Raw genomic sequence first — 21,208 nt, forward strand, 5'->3', positions numbered from 1 at the left:
AAAGAACAAGGAAGCTGTCATTTCCTTCTGCCGTAGCCACAGCTTAGAGCTCTAGATCTAACTAGATTCCCACTGAATCAGAAACATCTGGACTTTAACCAGCCTTCCAGGTGATTCTCATGCACATTGAAGTTTGAGAATCACTGCACTGAGCCATACTTTGTCTCCTTATTTTGCTCTTAGCCATACTTTGTCTCCTTATTTTGCTCTTCCCAAGCACAGGGTTTGAAGCTAGATGAACTGGAACACCAGTGAGATTCTTGGAGAAAGAGCATGCTCCACGGGAGGACGTCCCTGTCCCACCGGGCAGGGTGAGCCATTCCTTCCTCTTTGCTGAGGCATCCATCCATCCTGTGACTTCTCACACTGCCTTCTCTCCTCTTGTCTAGTGTTTACATCCCTGGTACAAATTGGTGTTCAATAATTGTCTGTTAATAAAAGCCTGTTTGATCTCCAATTGTAATGTATCCATGTCACCTATGGGAGAAGAATAATGACCTCCCAAAGAGGTCTACCTCCCCATCCCTGGGGCCCATGAAGATGTTAGGTTACATGTTGTGGGGAAAGTGGGCGTTAGGCTTGCAGATGGAATTATGGCTGCTAATCATCCGACTTTAAAATAGGGAGATTATGGTATTCCCATAGAATACAAAAATATAGGTAAGAGAATAGATCTTCAAAGTTTTCATTATAAGAAAAAAATTGTAACAATGTGAGATGATGGATGTTAACTAAACTTACTGTGATGATCATTTCACTATTTATATCTATTGATCTATCTCAAATCATTCTGTTTTACAACTTAAACTAATACAATATTCTCAGTGAATTATATCTTAATGAAATGTCAAATGTATCTGAGTGAAACTGGGAAAAATAAAATTTTAAAAATTGCCAAGAAAAAAATATATAAAATTAAATAGGGAAATTAACCTGGGTTATCTGGGTGGGCCCAAGGTAATCACAAGGGTAAAGGTAGAAGAGGGAATCAGAAGACAGAACCAGAGAGATGCTCGGTGAGATGGACTTGCCTTACTGTTGCTGGCTTTGAAGGTGGAGGAAGGGTCCACAAGCCAAGGAATGCGTGTCTAGAAACTGGAAAAGGCAAGAACACAGATTTTCCCCTAGAGCCTCAGAAGGAATGCAACCCTGCTGACACCTTGATTTTCACCCAGTGAGACCCATTTTGGAATTCTGACCTCTGGGACTATAAGATATTAAATTCGTGTTGTTTTAAGTCACGAAGTTTGTGGCCATTTGTTACAACTGCAGTAGGAAACTACTCCATCATCCTTGGCTCTGTTATGACAACTAGTTTAGAACTGGCTCTTTGAAAAATGATTTAGCCTATCCACTTGGACTCCCCCTTCTTATTAGCAATAGCACCTCTAACCATGCTGCTGGGGCACTGAGAAGAGTTTTCCACTGTAGAGTCATCATCTGAGAAAACCCATAGACCTAAGTTTAAAAGTCTTCAATGCAAGGTCTAGGGCATGTCCAGCTTCTCAGGATATGGTACCGGAGTGCTCACCAGTGAGGCCAGGGCCCTTCTTGTGTATCTTTGAACTTTGGTTGCTCACCAGGGAAGGTGTGAAAGAGCAGCCAACGGGCAGCAGGCCTCTGCGCTGGGGGCACCTCCTCCTCCAACATCTGTCTGCATTCTGTTGGGCAGGAACCGTTCAAAGGGGATCTGGTCTCTCCTTTATGCCAGCTTGAGGGAGAGCCAAATGTGGCTCTGTCAGCATGTGGGAGATCAAAGGGCTACCACCCCCAGCCTCAGCCGAGCTTCAGAGAACAGAGGCACATGGAATACCTGCTCCCCCTGGAAGGGTTCTGCGGGCCATCTCCTGACACACACTCTCTCCCCCGGCCCCTCAGAATTCGAGAGAGACCTGGACCACTCCCATAGTTTGAGGTTCATTTAAAAAAATAGACATATCCAAACATGTTAATAAAAATCGTAGTATATTGTAAATGTTTACATTTAATATATTAGCACTTTTAACACATGAAAAAACAATGCAATGTAATGATGTTATTCATAAGCGATTCAGAATTTATTAAAATGTTAATTCATAATATATTAGAGGCACCATAGAAAGCTAGTGGGGTATACATGAAATGGATATAATGAATAACGCCTTTGAATCTCCCCAGTCATCTTGGTGGCTCTATGAATTCCATGCTTTGGAGATAAAGTTGAATGTACATTTGAGGCCTCAGCCAATTAGGCCTACCGCCCGATACCCTCTCTGCATCTTCCTTGCCATCCACCTATCCTCACTGCCTGAAATGGTATCAAACATTCCTGTCTCCGCTGGGAGTGACAGCCAGTAATTCAGCAAAGACCTTTTTTTTTGGCTGTGCCACGCGGCATCTCGGTTCCCCGACCAGGGATCAAACCTCTGCCCCCTGCGCTGGAAGCGCGGAGTCTTAACCAGTGAACTGCCAGGGAAGTCCAGCAACAACCTTTTATGATGAGCTATCAGGGGCTATGAGAAGCATACTACTCCCAGGAAAAAGGGATCTAGTCCTGAGATGGTTATACAGCCTACATGGATGCAGATTCCAAACATATATTCTCTCCAACAGGTCATTAATTTCAGGAAACAGCTTGTACTAGCAACCTAGGCTTGGAAAAACATAACTCTCAGGCAGAATTTATGAAGTTTTTGAGGGTAGTTTTCGATCCTGCAGAGAGGCTAATTGCCAGAGAACTCTCCTGTACCAGGGAAGAAGAATGTTCGTCCCGTCTTTTATGTCCCACCATTTTAGGAAAATCTAAGCTCAAGGAGGTGGGTGGCATCTCTTAGCTCTAATGACCCAAGTGAAGCCAAGAATCTATAACAGAGCTGTGGTGTCTAGTTAAGGCTAACACAAATGCATAGAAGTCATCTGTGCTTCCCTAAATTGACTAACATGAAATTGAGAAGTCTCTCCTCTGTCCCCAACCACCGTGCAGTTGCCTGTGGCTCAATATTTTTATTAACATGGGTAAACAAGTAGTAATACCAGAAAATGATCTATCTCAGCGTTGACTACACTATCTGGTCTAAAATGTTTATGATTGTCTTTTCTACTTGCATAAACTGTAGAAAACCACTTTCACTATGCAGAATTATTGCTGCACAAGAGAACTGAACAGCTGATTTTTTATTGTTAATAGAGAGGAAGTTACGCATACGTGAAACCCAAATTCCAAGTCTAATGAACCTATAGCAATGGTCTGAAATGAATTTCTTCCCTTCCTTCCTTCCTTCCTTCTTTCCTTCCTTCCTTCCTCCCTCTCTTTCTTCCTCCGTTTCTTTCCTTCCTTTTTCCTTCATTAGTGGTAAGTCTCAGGTCATGATTATAGTCTAAGCCTCCCTAAGTCATTCATGGTTACCAGATCATAAAGTGGGAAGTATGGAAGTAGGCAGGAGGACTTTAGAATCACCAGGAGAGCTTTAAAAATACTGATTCCTGGTTTCCACCTCCAGAGATTTTTACATAATCGTAAGAATTTGTCGAGGGAGTGGCTTGGGTACTAGGACTTATAAAAGCTCCATAAGTGGTCCCAACATAAAGCCAAATTTGAGGACTACTGATTTAAGTGAAATCAATGCTAAATTAGTCAAACCGTTGATTTGTTTCCCCATTGGCAAAATTGAATAAATAAAATGATAGTGTTGGGGCGTTTGAATAGACATGGCCGAAAAGTGATGATATTTGACTATTCATGGATTAGTTTATTATAGCAGGATTTTTCAAATTCAGAATGAGGCAGAAAGGCAGAAGAAGACTCTTTGGTTTGAAATAATACAGTTTTAGTTCTATATTTTTTTCATGTTCTGTCCTTCAATCTGCCAGTCTGCTTCAGACTTGCTAACGTGATAGTGTAGGCAGAATTTCATTGTAGGCTGATGAAGTTTCGGGGCCGTGAGGTCTGGTGGTGCAGCACAAATTCAATAAGAACCCTCATACGACCACTGGCCGACTCTAGCCTACTGCAAAGAGTGTGAAGTCAATTCCTTGGAGTACTGCCAGCAAATATTTTTGGCACAGTTCCTGGATCATCGACGGGATTCTGTCCTTGACATCTGGAACACCCATCTGCGAGGCAAGCAAATAGTTTTGAAATGAAGTTAGGTCTCTTGACCAATTAAAGATGTGTGTTTGACAGCAACCCTGTGCAATTCATTAGCTGTCTGGCTAGTTTCCAGCAGGTATGAATTCCTAGTGATCCTGGCTTACTGATTGTTGGGTGATCAGTTTGGAAGCTGGAAGGTAACATGGCGTGCCTTCCAGCTGGGGATAGTTTCATTAGGATGAGAGAGTAGGTGACCAGCCACCTGTGAGCAATTACTAGCAGTACCTCTGCATGAAGCAGAACCCAGGCCCAATTCTCTGCCCTTTGTTCCAATCTGAATGTGGCACACCTCTCCCATTTTAGAGCTATGCTGTTGTGCTGTCAGTTATTACAGTAGAGTTTACCATTGAGTTTTACCTGTAACAGGGAGGCTTCTGGACATTGCAAATGCAATGTGCTTTCCATTACAGCAGGGTTTCTCAACCTCAGTGCTATTGACATTTTGCAAGGCATATTTTTGTTTTCAGGAGTTGTCCTGTGTATTATAGGATGTTTAGCAGCACCCTGGCCTCTTCCCACCAGATGCCGGGAGCATTCCTCTGCTTGTGACAACAAAAGATGTTTCCAGATGTTGTCAAATGATCCCCAGGAGGTGGGGACTGGACAGTAAAATTGTCTCGATTGAGAACCAGTGAGAGGTTCCCCAGATTTCATAATATAAGAAAAATAAGATTTCCTAAACAAAGGCAGAATGATGAGTAGAAAACCGTTTCCTAAATGTCATTCAGTACAAATGAACCATCCTTGTCTTTAACTGTCATACACACAACAGGTTTGATTTTTTTAGTCATCTTTGTATGCTCGCTGGTGCTCAGCACAATGCTCTATTCACATAGTAGGTCCTCAATAATATTCATTTTTTAAAGTTGTAGTTGATTTACCGTGTTTCACGCGTACAGCCAAGTGATTCAGTTATGTATAAATATGTATGTATATGTTATTTATATTAGATTCTTTTCTATCATAGGCTATTATAAGATACTGAATATAGTTAGTTCCCTGTGCTATACAGTAGGTCCCTGTTGTTTATCTATTTTATATATCGTAGTGTACATCTGTTAATCCCAAATTCCCAATTTATCCTCCCCTTTTCTCTTTGGTAACCATAAGTTTGTTTTCTAGGTCTGTGAATCTATTTCTGTTTTGTAAATAAGTTCATTTGTATCATTTTTTTAGATTCCACACGTAAGTGATATCATATGATATTTGTCTTTCTCTGACTTACTTCACTTAGTGTGATAATCTCTATGTCCATCTGTGTTGCTGCAAATGGCATTATTTCATTCTTTTTTTATAGAATAATGTTCATTGAATGAGTAAAATATCTAGTCTTTCCCCACTTCTGTCTGCGAGGTCTGGGTGGGTCTCCTGGGAATTGACTTGTGGCCTGGCCCTGGTCAATCAGACCTTCTCATTTCTCTGCACATAATAGGTCCTGAAGCCAGTTTTATCAAAGTGAATCACAGGGCTCATTGGAATGTTGGGACAAACATACTCAGCTCAACTTTTTTTTTTCTCGTGATGGTTGTTGTTGTGTTTTTTTTTTTTTTTTTTTTTTGCGGTACGCGGGCCTCTCACTGTTGGGGCCTCTCCCGTTGCAAAGCACAGGCTCCAGACGCGCGGGCTCAGCGGCCATGGCTCACCGGCCCAGCTGCTCCGCGGCATGTGGGATCTTCCCAGACCGGGGCACGAACCCGTGTCCCCTGCATCGGCAGGCGGATTCTCAACCACTGCGCCACCAGGGAAGCCCTCGTGATGGTTTTGAACCTGGAAGGATGTAGTCCCCCAGAAATTCTGGAAGCCATCTTAATGTTATAAGTGAGAATCACTCAAGAGAGATGGAGCAGAGCTGAGGGATAAAAAGGAAGAAGTCAGATCCTGAAGCTATTATTTGTGACTAGATCCAGTGGTATTTCTAGCCACATCCACAGCTACATGACTTTTCAATTGCTTGAGCCAGTATGTTCCCTCTGGTTTATTTATTTCCACTTTTATTATTTTTTGCTTAGGCCAGTTTGAGTTGGGCCTTCAATCATTTGAGATCAGAAGAGTCCTCCTTTAGACACTGCTCTATGCAAGAGCTGGCCTGTTGTGTGTGTAACATGACCTGATAACACACAATGCAAATGCTGACTCAGGACTGCATAATCCTGGTTTTGATGAGATCTTAGAAGTAATGGTCTGGCCATCACCTGATGCAAGGGTCGCTCTACCACATTCCTTGTCAGAACACTGGGCTATTGCTTGAATATGTGGGGACGTTCAGAACTTGCCAATCTGCCCATTTCTTTGTTAAGTCAGCTCAGGCTGTTGGAGAATTCCTATTTATATTAAGTCAAACCTGCTTCTAAGAAGCTTCCATCCTAGAATCAAGGTCTGTAGCTAAATAGAAAAAAAAAAAAATTCTTTTTCTTACAATGAAGACAAATGCTTTGTCTTGTCTTTGTCAATTCTTCTCCATCTTGGCCATTCTCAAGTGCTCCCAGCCTCTTCTGAAAGGTCATGTTCCAAATCTCTGTAACTGTAAAGAGGAGAGACTTTGGAATGAAACAGACTGAGGCTGTAACTCATCTTCATAGCCTTTTAGCTGTGACTTTAGAAACTTTACCTATAGTTCTCTAGTATTTGTGTTTTTGTCTGTCACATGGGGACAACTAGCTCTCTAATGGGGTTGTGGTGAACATTCCATGGGATGATGCTTATTAAGTGTTTTTTAGCTCTTAATTCAGTACCTGACACATCTGTGTGCTGTGGTCCATAAATTATCATTATCTTTCTCATCTTGTTGCTATTCTTGGGACACAACTTTAGGATATTCACTTAAAATATGGTCTCCAAAATTCAACACAGTATGCCAGATGGGATCTGACCATCCTAATATTTTGACATCTCTGCTTGGTTTATTTAAGGCTTCTCATTTGCTTTAGTCATCCAAACTGGCATGGGTGGTCCTAACAGTCACATTGTCAGGGTCATAGAGAGTGCAGATGACTTGCAGTCACTTTTCTTGCCATGCTGTTGATAGAAATCCACATCATCAGAACTGTGATGTTTGCCCAGAGACCATCAACACTGAGGTCCAGCCTCTCAGCTCCTGGCTGCCCAAAATCAAGGTTGCATCTAAGTGCAGGCCAAGAGGGCTGTTTTCCTTTCCATAGCATAGCTTGCTGGCCTGAGGGAAGAGGATGCTGATATTTCCATTGGCAGATTGTAGCTCCCAAAGAGTGAAGCAAACCCGATTGTATGATAGGGGGACATCCAGGAAAATAAGCATAGGACAGTGCTCTGTGGCCACATAGGGACTGTCAAGGCTTAAAACAAGCTCTTTAATGTCCTGCCAATGTTCGTAATATGTGAAAGAAGTTTTTTAAAGTCTGTTGATTGGTTGCACTTTGTCCTATGAGAAGAACTTTTCCTTACTTTTCCAAGGTAGCACATATATCCCTTCCACAGTCAACAACAATAACAAAATTTAGTACCTATCATAGGCTAGACATTGTTAGAATAGTAATAGTAGAAGAAGAAATAATAAGAGCTACCACTTCTTGGGCAATTACCACTGTAGTTCATATTATTCTCCCCATTTTACAGAGCAGGTAATGAGGCTTAGAGAAGTAAGTCACTTGCCCAAGGTCATGTAGCTTAAGAAGCAGGATCAGGATTCCAATTTGGGTCGTCTGACCCCAGAGGGCTGCAGTTAACCGCACACTCCCTCATCGCTCTGCCACGGTAGTCATGTGACGTGACGGAGGCATTAACTAATGCCATGGTTGTAATCATTTTGCAATATACAAGTTAACAAATTAAGTGAATACAAATTAACACGTTGTATACCTTAAATTTACACAATGTTAAGTCACTTATATCTCAGTAAAGCTGGGGGAAAAAGGTTACCTGGATACAGGACCCTCAACAGCGATTCCTCCTTCCAGACTCAGCCCAAGACTAAGGTCTGTCTCTTATGTCCTCGGTTCTGGGAATTCCTCAAAATTCTGTTTTCTAACCCAAACTCCCTAACTATACATTGCTCATTCCCCATTGAGGGCTTTCTCTTTGGGTTCCAGCCTTGCTCTCTGCCCATTCCCACTGGTTTCATTACTAATATCTTCCCTTGCTATTTGCTCCTGCCCCATGTAGGATAGGAACATCAGTTCCCTTTTATTCTGCCGGACCTTCTTTCCTTACCTATACCCTAACTGCCGCCTACAAACAACGCAGGGATAGCCCAAGGCCGGCTGCATCTCCTGCACCTCCAGGCAGGAAAAGCCCAAATCTAGGGGTGAAGTCACCAAGCACATAATCACCGATCTCCACAGGCTTTGAGTCATGACGCAGCATCATCAGGTTTTATTATTTTTACATCCTGAGAAGGGAAGCTAGTAGGGTTAGAAAGGGAGAGAGATGCGTGTGAGGGTTACAGGAAAGAAAAGAGAGGGAGAGAAGGAAGATGGGAAGTAGAAAAAAAGGAGAAAAGGGGAAGAGAGAAGTTGAGACTGGTTTAAGTGACCTCAGTGGCATGTTGCAACAGTTTGGTGGTATTTGTGAATAATTAACAATTTGTTATGGTAGCAACAAGAGAACAGGTCTGCAGGTGCTGCTTGGTTATTTGCTGCAGAGGGAATATTGAAATATCAGTTACTGTGAGCAGAACAAAAACAGCATGTGAAGAGAAAGTCCCAGCTTGTGACGAAGCATGGGTTTTTCCAGCTCTCCAGCTTAAATTTCGCTGCAGGGCAAGTCCAGTCCCCCTGAAAACTTGTAATAATAATAAAGTGATTGGAAGATGTATTTCCCGTCAATTAAAACATTCGTTAGTCCAACGTACTAAGAGTTGAGGCTAAGGGAGCTATATTTCCTTGCTGAGTACTTTTGGTGGTGGTGGTATTAAACTATATTTATTGTATTCTTCTTCAATTGCAGTTGACCGAATCAAGGGTTTCTTGAGTACTGCAGGGTCCCGGACATGGTTGAGGCAGGATGGAGGGTACAGATGGAGAAGGTATGATTTATGCCAAGAGGAGCTCAGCATCCACAAGGGAAATTTGAAAAACAAGACCAGATTCCCTCCCCCTTAAACAATAGGGGAAAAAAAATACCCAAAACACAATGTAGTTTTTTTTTTAACATCTTTATTGGAGTATAATTCCTTTACAATCGTGTGTTAGTTTCTGCTTTATAACAAAGTGAATCAGTTATACATATACATATGTTCCCATATCTCCTCCCTCTTGCATCTCCCTCCCTCCCACCCTCCCTATCCCACCCCTCTAGGTGGTCACAAATCACGGAGCTGATCTCCCTGTGCTCTGCGGTTGCTTCCCACTAGCTATCTATTTTACATTTGGTAGTGTATATATGTCCATGCCACTCCCTCACTTTGTCCCAGCTTACCCTTACCCTCCCCCGTGTCCTCAAGTCCATTCTCCAGTAGGTCTGTGTCTTTATTCCCATCTTGCCCCTAGGTTCTTCATGATCTTTCTTTTTTTTTCTTTTCTTAGATTCCATATATATGTGTTAGCATACAGTATTTGTTTTTCTCTTTCTGACTTCACTCTGTATGACAGACTCTAGGTCCATCCACCTCACTACAAATAACTCAATTTTGTTTCTTTTTATGGCTGAGTAATATTCCATTGTATATATGTGCCACATCTTCTTTATCCATTCATCTGTCGATGGACACTTAGGTTGCTTCCATGTCCTGGCTATCGTAAATAGAGCTGCAATGAACAATTTGGTACATGACTCTTTTTGAATTATGGTTTTCTCAGGGTATATGCCTAGTAGTGGGATTGCGGGGTTGTATGGTAGTTCTATTTTTAGTTTTTTAAGAAACCTCCATACTGTTCTCCATAGTGGCTGTATCAATTTACATTCCCACCAACAGTACAAGAGGGTTCCCTTTTCTCCACACCTTCTCCAGCATTTATACAATGTAGTATTAAATGAGATAATACTCACTCCTTTTGTAGTTCCAAGCACAAACTTCATTCATGTCCTCAGGGATGTGTTCTCTGGTCTTTAAAGGTAGATGAAGCCACTTGTTTTCATAGTACCTCATAGATTTCCTTTATAGCACTGATCATAGTTTGTAATTATATATATTTATATATTGCATTATGGATATATATTATAATTACATATTTGTTTATGTGGTTTTCAGAAACTTCGTTTCTCTCTGACTCACCAGACTATAAACTCCATAACAAGATTGGGTCTGTTGTGCTCAACCATTGAATTCCCCAGCATCTGACACAAATGCCAGGTACTCAATAAACATTTTGGAATGAAAGACAAATGAACATGCTAAGAGTTTGGAAAAAGGAAAGAGCACATGTACTGGGCTGTTGAGGAAGATTCTGTGCCTAAAACTGAATTCGCCCAGACCTCGTTTATGAAGAATTATGAAAAACATTACTTTCAGGTCTTAATACTAAGACTGATTTCCACTGAAAAAGTGTTTTGTTCTTATGTTATGAATTCTTTGAATTTCATACATTAAGATATTTTTCTCTTTGCTTTGGCCTCTGTGAAGCTTAGAACCAGTTTTGTTAACTATTTCTCGCAACTGTACATTATATTTTAATGTACTAACCTTGCCTTCAAATATTTTACTACGCTTAATTTTCTCTTACTAATTTTCTACATTTCTTTATATTTTAATAATGTAAATTACACCCCTTTTAAAATGAGATTTGGTGTGAATTCATGCTTGAATGGTGATTATTGATGCCCAAATTAATGTATGGCAAGCTTTATACAGTATTGATGCTTCAAAATGGGTTTTGGCATTTTAAACTAATCTTTTGTTAAAGATCCCCTCCAGGAATTATTATTATTATTATTATTATTATTTTTTGCGGTATGCGGGCCTCTCACTGTTGTGGCCTCTCCCGTTGCGGAGCACAGGCTCCGGACGCACAGGCTCAGCGGCCATGGCTCATGGGCTTAGTTGCTCCACGGCATGTGGGATCTTCCCGGACCAGGGCACGAACCCGTGTCTCCTGCATCGGCAGGCGGATTCTCAACCACTGCGCCACCAGGGAAGCCCTCCAGGAATTATTAATAGAGATACCGAGGGTGGTGTGGGCCATATCTGACTGTTGAAGTTAAGATTTCAGCTAGGAGCAGAACTTTATAGAAGATGACAAACCCTCTACAACCTTGCTCTGAATCCTGAGACAGTATCATAAGGAATATTTAAAATCTGCAAATTTAATTAATTTTGGCCAAGGGAATTTGACTTTGAGTACCTTTTGCCCCCTTCCTGCTTTGGTCTCATGCCATCAACTCATCTGCTGCCAATGGTTCTGTCATGTGTCATGTTTGATCCAGTTGGGGGAGGCATATTGATATTATGTTTTAGTTACAATGAAATAAAATTGTTGCTATATTCCCTCAGGGGATAATTTTAAAGGAATTAATGTCCAACTATTCTTTGTCACCCCCCTTTGGGTTCAATAATTGAAAACAATAATTTAAAAACTTATGTTCACCCCAACAAAATAACCACAATCTGCTCCTGCTATATGGCTCTATAATTGAGTTAGTTTGATGAAATACAATAAAATACATTCTACTGTATTATTTTTGTATTTTACTGTATTAAGCCATTCCATGTGGTGAATGAACCACATATATTTGAAGTCTTCATTTTCTTCAGTTTAATAGTTATGTTGCAAAGGTTTTGGAACATATTATATTTTTGTTGATTTTTAGCACTTCATTGTAATCGTTTATGAAACCACCCCTAGTAATTATATTTTGGTTAAAAGATTCAGCAGATATTAATGTTTTCCTAAGGAAGATGTTAATGATAATTTAAGCAATTACTTTGAAAATTAGTTGTGTGGGTGGGCAAATTAGGGCAAGGATGGGCAAATTACTAAAGATTCATGGCCACAGCCAAATTTAGTTTGTTTGCAGGTAAATAAGAATTCAGGCAGGCATTCTGAGCATGAAGTAACATACATCAGTGTGGTAATAATGGAAGCATTACTTGTAATCCTCAAAGTCATTAAGTTAAAAAATATATATATATATTCAAGTGTAGTAGAGTCATAAGTGTATCCTAATGTTTACATTTCTCATGGGGTCTTTGGGACATTCAGCAGGCCATTTGGGCTCTATTGGCATGAAGACCCCTTAGGCATTCTGGAAAAGTATTGAAGAGATGGCACTGGAAATTTGGAATTAATACTCTCAAACAAAGAGAGATAATCCCTGCTCCAACCTTTGAGGAAGAATCTAGGAGGTTTAAGGAATCCAAGAATATGAGAGTTACACATAGGCTGTTTGTGAGGTTGGTTCCTGGTCTGTGGGGAAAAGGACTTAGTGGGGCCATAAAGCAGTCTCTGGCCAAGTTCCCTAAGAACATATCTCAAGGTGGGAGGCTGGAAAAACTGAGGTTTTTAATATTTTTAGAGCCAGTGACAGATACATTCACTAGTTAGTGTGTTCATGAGCAGATCAGCCTATAACTGTAGCCTGATTCTTCACCAAAAGATCACCCACCCCAGTGCTATTTCTTATGATTTTCCTCCTTAAATCTCCCAAACAAGCCATCTTCTCACCATTCCCAGAACGTTTCTACAAAATGACACACATTAACTCAGAAATGAGGGTAACAGGGTTTGGGAGAAGGTAGTGGTAAAGATTGACAATGGTGACAGCCAGTATTGATTGGGAGGCAGGGTTGGTGTTGCAGTATGTCAGTAGGTGCCTGACAGTAAGTGCACGGACCCTGGAACCTGACTGCTGTGACTCTGAGTTGTGGCTCTGACATCTACTAGCTTGATAACCTCAGGCAAGTTATTTGTCTCTCAGTTTCCTCATTTATAAAACCGGGGCAATAATGGCACCTACCTTGGAGGGTTGTTTGTATTTGTAAAGCACTTAGAGAACAGGCACATAGGTTGCACTATATACTTTTATTTTAAATAATTTGAGCAGGTTATACATGCACTTTGGTTATAGAAAGAAATCATGAAAAGTCTAACAGAGTATTCTACCAGCTATATTGACAATGACTTGAAGACAGAAGAGACAAGAAGGCATGAGAACAAGTCAGCAGTGGGAATCCCCAAACATGACATATTAGGGCTTATATTAATTACAGTGGCAGCTTCAGAAAGGAAAAGATCTGCTGAGCTTCATGAAAAAACAGTAAGCAAAACATGATGATAGATTGGTTTGGGGGGATGAATTTGGAAATAAACTATCCTAAGCTTGTTATCTTGAGGGATTAGAAAGATGATGGTGCTGTTGTCAACAATGGAGAAATTTGGAAAGAGATGCCTATTTCTGCAGGAAAGACAGGAAGCTTAAGCCACATCAATGTAGAAGAAACAAATGGACCATGGGAGTTAAACTTACTATGGCCTGTTCACTTGACAGATGGGCTGCAGCTGAATCAATTGTGATGCTTCATTAGGATGTCTGATGTGTCTGTGATGTTCCATGCCACGGTCTGGTGGTTTTGCCACCTATAAACACACCCTCCATTCTTCACTTAGGTTGGGTTTGTTTTTGGGATCCTGCTTCATCACAGAGGTGTGTCATGTGGTCATATGTACATCTTGGAAAACAGAAAGATGTATTGAGCTATATATATATACTTCAAAGCCCTAAGTCCTAAGCAAGTATAATTTACTTAATTCCTGCCCACAAGGATTACAAGACTATATCCTACTATATATATATATCTCCAAATTTAAGTCAATATGTGCTTGCATTAGAAAACAGAACTTGGCTGAAAGACAAGATAATGATGGTTTCATTTTTATTTGTATCTTCTTAACTTCATGAGAGATACTTTCAGCCAACACTTACATAGTGATTGCCAGAAATTGTTCTAAGCTCTTTATACACACTAAGTAATTTAATCATCACAATCACCCTATGAGGTAGGTAACATTATTGTCTTCATAATAAGGAAGAGGAAATTAAGGAGCAGTGGAGGCTGGTGCTCTTAGGTTGGTTTCAGCAGAATTCTGAGATGAGGGTTTATGTGCAAGTGATTTATCAAGGAAGGGCTTGCTCCCAGGGGTGACCAAAGGGCAACAGGGGAGCAGCAAGGGGAAGAGGAGAAAGCCAAACAAGGGTCCAATGGAGACAAAGTCCTGAGGAAGGAAGCATCATCCTAATCCGGCAGGGGAGCTCTGGGGTGAATGTTCCAGCTCAAAGTCACCCCAATCCAAGGCAGGGGAGTCGGGCTTTCATACTCCCATGCCGGAAAGTCAGTAGTTAAGGGCTGCCTGCCCTAGGGGGGATGTACCTCTGGTTCTCTGCACCTGTCAGCAAAGTGGCTTCAGTTGGTCTGAGGTGTCCTGCACAGAAGAACTGCAGATTCTGCCTGTTGGAGGCCAAAGTACAGCAAAGGTGGGAAATTGGGGCAGAGGTAGGAGCTGGGAGGCTCAAGAAGAATTGGTAGGGGAGGGGATCTGGAGGGTGACCCTGTTGACCTTACCAGTGTCTATCACATAGCTGAAGGGGATCCATCAGCAGACTGATTTTTTGGGGGGCGGGGCAGGGGCTGTTATTTTAATTCATCAATTTGACTCATCCTTGGCTATGTAGATAGATCTAAGATATGTAAATCTATGCTTGTGTACACACACACACACACACACACACACACACACACACACACAAGCACACACATATATATATATATACACACTGAGAAATGCAAAGTTGATGCAGCCCAGATGTTACATGTCAGATATCATAAACTGGTGACTCATGAGTTGAATGCAATCTACAGACATTCTTGGTTTGGCTCTGTCTGAGTCTTTGGGTTGAATTAATAGCCAGTATTATAAAAGTTGGGAGATTTCAATGAAAAATCCTGATTCCTGACCTCTCCTGACATTCTTACCTCACATAATTGACTGGAGGAGAGTAGTAGATGATGCTTCTTGAATCAGGGCATGTGCTGTCCAATTTGTCACGTTCTTTACCACCCCTGATTATAACTCCAACCCTCACTTCTCTTCCATGTCACCTCTGTGGCTCCTAAGGATATTTAAACTTGCAACTCCTGATACTAGAAATTTCTTGACCATGACAACCTTCACAAGTTTCTTGAGATGAACTACTACTATCAAGTTCTCATAACTTCTTTCCTGTTCCTACTTTGAGGTTTTGACCATTGTGCACCCTTTCAGAGGAAGTATAGTATTAGGTTAATTCAGTCAATGGAGACAACAACCAAACCTGGTGGCTGTTTAATGACCTGGGTTGGCTTCTTCCTTGTTGAAATTAACACAGCAATTGACAAACTATTCCTCTGCTCATTGTGCTAAAACTTCTATGGGCACAAACACAAACTCTTAAGAATACACCAAATTGGTAGGTAGTCAATTTCTAATTATTTCTTGTTCAGATAAAGATGTCCTAATAAATCTCTCAGCAGCTTCCAATATGTTTATTTTCTACACAGATATGAAAATGAAACCCTGAGCTGGATGGGAGTTGAAGTAAATTATAGTAATTTTCTGTTCAAACAAATAGTTATATTGTTTCAACAAATAACCATCATTTTCCCTCAATTAAACCTTTTCTTTGCTTTTAGGATTCCAACGAAAACATATATTAATGGGTCAAATCTTGAAACTGATGGCCTGGGAAAATCCTTAAGTTCTAAATACCACCCTACCCCTTCCCTTCTCATTTTAAATTTTAAGAGTGTTATCTTGGACATCTTTTTGTAATCAACTCAGTGTAAAAAGATCAGATTTCATAATGAAGATGAAGTTAAAAGATCTTCATAAAGATCTTTTAACTTTTCTTCAGAAAGTTTAATCCTGGTTATAGGTCAGATGAAGCACAAATGTCTGCTCTCTTTGATTGCTCTATAATTAAAGAAGTTGAGACTATGCTTTTTAAAATAAACCAGGGTATAGGTAATGACTTTTTCACCAGTAAAAACACTCTTATAAAATTTATTAAACAAATTATGATTTCCCTAGATGAATAAGGAAAGTTATATTTTCCACCAAATATTTTGACCCGTTCATATAAATTCACTTTTTAGCGCATAGTTATTATTAAATTTTATTCAAAATAAGTTGACTTTATAGTACTTTAACTATGAGACCTCAAACATTTTAAAAAGCCTTTGGAAAGGTTGAAATCAGGTCAGAAGTCTGAATTGGGGCTGCAGTTATCCCCAAATAAATCCTTTTAGAAACCCAAATGAAAGCAAATGTTCTCTCCCATAAGCTATCTTTACTCCCCGCAGTTATTCTTTTTATAATTTCTTTACTATTTATCTGGCTTCCTGGGTTTTTTGTTTGTTTGTTGTCTTTGCTATTAAATGGACAAACTTAAAATTAGATGCTTGGGATCTGCCTGCAGTGTAAAATATACTGGAGGAAAAAACTCTAACTTTTGGGGGTGATATATATATATATATATTTTTTTTTCCTTTTTGTTTGGAAAGGGAGAAAAAGGATATTTGTTTGTTACTTTCCAATGACCATTTTTGTTAGGGAGTTAGATTTTTATAATTTGTGGTTTTAGAGGCTAGGGTAGCACAAATTTAGAGAGACTACTCAATTAATTTCCCTGGGATTGAGATCAGACCATGCCTTTCTCCCCTCTCCTTCCCCCAAATAAGGAGAAGCCTTAGTTTTTTAAGGAACCTCCATACTGTTCTCCATAGTGGCTGTATCAATTTGCATTCCCACAAACAGTGCAAGAGGGTTCCCTTTTCTCCACACCCTCTCCAGCATTTATTGTTTCTAGATTTTTTGATGATGGCCATTCTGACCAGTGTGAGATTACCATACGACCCAGCAATCCCACTACTGGGCATATACCCTGAGAAAACCATAATTCAAAAAAAGACATGTACCAAAATGTTCATTGCAGCTCTATTTACAATAGCCAGGACATGGAAGCAACCTAAGTGTCCATCGACAGATGAATGGATAAAGAAGATGTGGCACATATATACAATGGAATATTACTCAGCCACAAAAAGAAACGAAACAGTTATTTGTAGTGAGGTGGATGGACCTAGAGTCTGTCATAAAGAGTGAAGTAAGTCAGACAGAGAAAAACAAATACCGTATGCTAACACATATGTATGGAATCTAAGAAAAAAAAAATAGGTCATGAAGAACCTAGGGGTAAGATGGGAATAAAGACACAGACCTACTAGAGCATAGACTTGAGGATATGGGGACAGGGAAGGGTAAGCTGTGACGAAGTGAGAGAGTGGCATGGACATATATACACTACCAAATGTAAAATAGATAGCTAGTGGTAAGCAGCCGCATAGCACAGGGAGATCAGCTTGGTGCTTTGTGACCACCTAGAGGGGTGGGATAGGGAGGGTGGGAGGGAGGGAGACGCAAGAGGGAGGAGATATGGGAACATATGTATATGTATAACTGATTCACTTTGCTATAAGGCAGAAACTGACACACCATTGTAAAGCAATTGTATTCCAATAAAGATGTTAAAAAAAAAAAAGGAGAGGCCTTCTTATCTACCTTTGGAGGACATGTCTTTCAGGGTGCTCTGAAGTTGGGAAGGCAGTACTGTGAATGCAGAGATTTGCAGAAGAGAGAGGTCTGAGATGGAAGAAATCTTTTGTTTTTGTCCTGGTCTGTCCCTCACTAGGCATGTCGTCTTGGGAAAATCACGTCTCTTTCTCTAAGCCTCAGTTTCCCCATTTGTGAAATGAGATTGATAATAATTCCACTGATTTGCTTCCAGGGTTATTGCAGAAGGAAAAAATGAAATGTTATATAAAAAAGCCTTCCACTGAAGGATTTCCATTGCTATGGTTTCTCTTGACCTATATAGATACATAAATATTTTACTTTTTAGTATATATAACAATGGAGAGTATTTCATTTCATAGCACGTCATTACGTTTTTGTGCAATAGATGTCAGTAGAGCTCTATGGTCAACTGGTAATCACTGCTTGGTTAGGATGATCTGTTCTTGGAAATTTTTCAAAGCAAACTCATTGTGCTTTTGCTTTCTTGCATTTTTTTTTAACCAAATGGCCATGAATTCATGTGTCCTTGCCCCATACCCACCCTCATATCCGTCTCACTAGAATTCTGCTTTCAGCACAATTTTCTGCCTTATTGGAGCCTTCCTCCTCTTCATTTTTCTGGAGGGATTTCTACAAAATAATTTTTTTTTCAAGAGCTCCTTTAGCAGAAAATGTGAAAACCAAGAGAAAACCTGCTACAGAGTAAATTCACAAAAACAATGTAGGATAGTTATTGCAGACAGATTTAGTGCTTTTAAAATTAAATGTCACCGGGCTTCCCTGGTGACACTGTGGTTGAGAGTCCGCCTGCCGTTGCAGGGGACACGGGTTCGTGCCCCGGTCCGGGAAGATCCCACATGTCGCAGAGCGGCTGGGCCCGTGAGCCATGGCCGCTGAGCCTGCGCGTCCGGAGCCTGTGCTCCGCAACGGGAGAGGCCACAACAGTGAGAGGCCCGCGTACCGCAAAAAATAAATAAATAAATGTCACAAAAAATCCTGTTTGCATTTACTTTTTCCTCACCATACTCTCCGCTATTTTAGGTTTCATCTAATTGAGAAATAAAGCAGATATACCAGAGGGTGCTTTGCCTTACTCAGAAATGCTTAGCAGACAAACCCTCTGTTTTTCAAAAATGCTGACTCTCTCTGTAGAAAAGAAAAATAAACCTTTTGAAAATGTAGCTATTCCTGCTTCCTCGAAATAGCTACAAAGCTCAAGCTAAAGCATATGGTTTTAGGGCCATTGCCCATTCTTTGGGGGAGAATTATGCTCTTTCCAAAAGTACAGAACCAGTTGTGAAGCAGGGCCGTGTTTTAGCTGGCTTCTTCCGCCACAGAAGATTTCACTAATTTAATTACGTTTTTGATTTTCAATTTGAAAATCATTTACAAGTGTAAAAATTAAGAAAGTGAAGGAAGTGTTCCAGATTTTTTTTTTTCATCTAAGAAGAAAGTGCACTCAGTGTCTGAAATTTCCCAGTATCTCTGTGTTACATTCAAATATAGGAATTTAAAAGTTAAATTGCTTTGAAGTGAGACATGCCATTCATTTTCAAATATCACTTTTAAAAAATATTAATATCTACTCATATAAGGCAACCCATCAGTGTTATATTTCATTCTGTACAATTGCTGTTAGTTGGAATGAGAATTATTCAACCATTTTAACTGGATGTCTAGTATTAAATAGGCACTACCTCATATATATGTGCTAAATGCTGAAGATAAATGGTGAGAAAACCCAGCCCTCTTGGAGTTTACAGTCTAGTGGAAAATGCAAGTATTAATCAAATAACCATACAAACAAATGGAAAACTGCAAATCTGACACCCTCCCATGTATCCGTTCTACTTCCCTGCTTTATCTGTTTTTAAAATACTTATCATCCTGAGACATTTATATTTATTTGTTTGTTTATTGTCTGTTTCCCATCCTAAAATGGAAGCTCCATAAGAGAGACATTGTCTGCCCTGTTCAGTGATATAGCTCTAGTACCTTATACAGAACTTGACACATGGTAGGTGCTCAATAAATATTCCTTGGATGAATACATTAATAGAGTACTGTCAGAAGTATTCAGTGTTCAGAGATCCCTTATTAGAAGAAGTTGATCTCATCAGGGAGGTCAAGAAAGGCTTCCTTGCCAAAGTGATGCTTGAGCTAAAAAGAAAAGTAGGCATTGATTAGGCTTAGAAAGGATGGAAGATCATTCAAGGCAATATGTACAAAGACCCTGTGGCAAGAGGGAGTGTGAAAAAGGACAGAAAGAAGGCCTGAAGGACAGAGGAGGAGAGACCAAGTGAAACTGGATTGCAAGATGAAAAAGGAAGGGAAGGGGGTGGCCAGACCATGTAGGATCTTGTAGGTTGAATTAAGAAGTCAAGAAGTTATCTTTATTCTAAAAAAAATGAAAAATCATTTGAGTATTTTAAGCAAGGAGGTGACTTAATCAGATTTGAAAAGATTACTCTAGATTGCTTACCTCGAGTGAATTTGGGAAACTCAGCTAAAAGGCAGTGGTCCAGATGAGCAATGTGGGTAGTTTGAGCTAAAGTACTAGTAGTGGGGATTGGAGTAGATACATGCAGAAGTAAATGCTTCCATGGAAATTTAAGAGGTAGAACCAGTGAGATTTGGTGAAGAGTTGGGTACAAGGAGAGAGAGAAGAAGGTGTCAGGGTTGAGCTGAAGTTTATGGCTTGAACCATGGAATGGTGGTGCCATTCAACAAAACAGCGATGCTTGAAAGAGCATCAGGTTTGAGAGAGAGGATGATGAGTTCAGTTCTAGTTATGTTGATTTCAAGGTTTCTTGGACACTCTGGAGGACATATTAAGTTGGAGATAGTCCAGAGTTTGGAAAGTCTGGGCTGGAGCTATAAATATGTGAGTTTTCCAGAGAAGGTAATTAAAATCGTGGGCTAGAGAATAGACTGAGGAGAGAAGAGACTCGCAGTTTCATGTAAATAACTGGTTTTAGGTGAAGGATGGAAATGCAGACCAAGCCCTGATGCAAGCTGGCAGGCCTGGTCATCCATGCCCACAACGGAAGCATAGTGGATGACATTTGGTGCTCACTTGGTAGAGCGTTCAATGGACCATAGACAGCAACCTTCTGGACCTTTCTAGATTCAAGCATAGCTTGAATAGTCAACTTCCTAACTTAGTCAACTTCCATAACTTGAAAGTCAACTTCCTCTTCCTCCTAAACAAGGGACAGAAGAGAAAATCTGATGATATTTTTACCTGGATAAAGTATTTTACCAAGCCTATACTTTAAAATCTTCATTCTTTATGGTATGTCTATGTATATTCAAAAAATAAAACCACCGTTGTAATTTTTTCACTGATCAGATATTAATTTTGCAATTAAAAGAATTTTTAAAAAATATATTATTTCTTAAGCATTTAAAGGTAGATGTGTTTGTGATTTTACACAGGCAGTTGACCAGACACTTGAAAATTAAAATTATGTTCATAACTCACATCAACTGAGGGGTTATTATGAGCCAAGTGCTGTTTTAAGGGCTTTATAAGGTTTACTTCTTTTATTCAACCCTAGGA

The sequence above is a fragment of the Kogia breviceps genome, chromosome 6 (genome assembly GCF_026419965.1).
Source record: "Kogia breviceps isolate mKogBre1 chromosome 6, mKogBre1 haplotype 1, whole genome shotgun sequence".
In the NCBI taxonomy this organism is placed as follows: Eukaryota; Metazoa; Chordata; class Mammalia; order Artiodactyla; family Physeteridae; genus Kogia; species Kogia breviceps.